Here is a 1,376-nt window from a genome sequence, read left to right as displayed (position 1 = left end):
ACACCCCAACTACCTCACCCTGCAAACCCACCCACCCCCACTCCCCACCAGCCACCGCCAAACCCCCACCCACCCAACAACAACCCCACGACCACTCACTCACTTACCCACCATACCCCACATTATAACTCCTCCCACACCCCACAACACAGCCATCCCCCGTCCCACTCTCACGTCCCGCGCTGCCGAACTCGCCCCTCCAATCCCCCAATCCCCACCCACACCACTCCCACCCAATCGCTCCTCCAATCCTCCCACATCCCTCCCCAATCTCCACACACCCCTCCCCAATACCCCCACACTCCTCCCCCACAATCACCCCGCACACCTCCCCACAGTCCCCTCCACACCCCTTCCCCACAATCCCCCCACTGCCCTCCCCAATCCACACCGACCCGTACCGCCAAATCCTCTATAACCTTCCCTCCCAAACCATTCTCCTCAACCCACTTTCACACCCCTCTCCCCAAACCACCCCACACCCCTCCCCCAAATCCCCATACCCTTCCCCCCACACCCCTCCCCCAATCCCCCCACATCCCTCTCCCCAATCCCCCACACCCCTATCCCCAATCCCCCACACCCCTATCCCCAATCCCCCCACACCCCTATCCCAAATCCACCCCCACACCCCTCCCCAAATCCCGATACCCTTACCCCACACTCCTCTCATCAATCCCCCACTCACCTCCCCAATACACCCCACACCACTCCCCCCAAATCCCCCACACCCTTCCCCAACACCCCTCTCCCCAATCCACCCCCACACCCCTCTCCGAATCCAGCCCCACACCCCTCCCACAAATCCCCATCCCTTTCCCTTACACCCCTCCCCAATCCCCACACTCCTCTCCCCGATCCACCCCAGCCCCTCCACCCACACACCCCTCCCCCCAAATCCCCCACAGCCTTCCCCAACACCCTTCTCCCCAATCCACCCCCACACTCCTCCACCCAAATCCGCATACACTTCCCCGCCACACCCCTCTCCCCAATCCACCCCCACACCCCTCCCCCCAAATCCGCATACACTTCCCCCACAACCCTCTTCCCAATCCCCCACACCTCCCCAAATACACCCCACACTCCTCCCCAAATCCTTATACCCATACCCCCACACCCCTCCCCAATCTACCCCATCCCTCCCCAATCCCCCCACCACTCACCCCCCAATCCCCCCACACTGCTCCCCCCAATAATATCACTCCCCCCCCAACTGGTAACCGTCACACGGCCCGGCTTCTCGGCAGTCAGCTCACCAGCCAGCCATCAACAGAGGTACACGAGCTCCTATTGGTGCGTGTAGATGCCAATCCACAATCTGAACCAATAGTGTGCGAGGACTCGCCGAAACCCTCCTTCCGCCGGAACGTCCG

The sequence above is a fragment of the Pristis pectinata genome, chromosome 44, assembly GCF_009764475.1.
Source record: "Pristis pectinata isolate sPriPec2 chromosome 44, sPriPec2.1.pri, whole genome shotgun sequence".
Taxonomy (NCBI): domain Eukaryota; kingdom Metazoa; phylum Chordata; class Chondrichthyes; order Rhinopristiformes; family Pristidae; genus Pristis; species Pristis pectinata.
The sequence above is the reverse complement of the archived record's forward strand: the minus strand, read 5'-3'. Positions refer to the sequence as shown.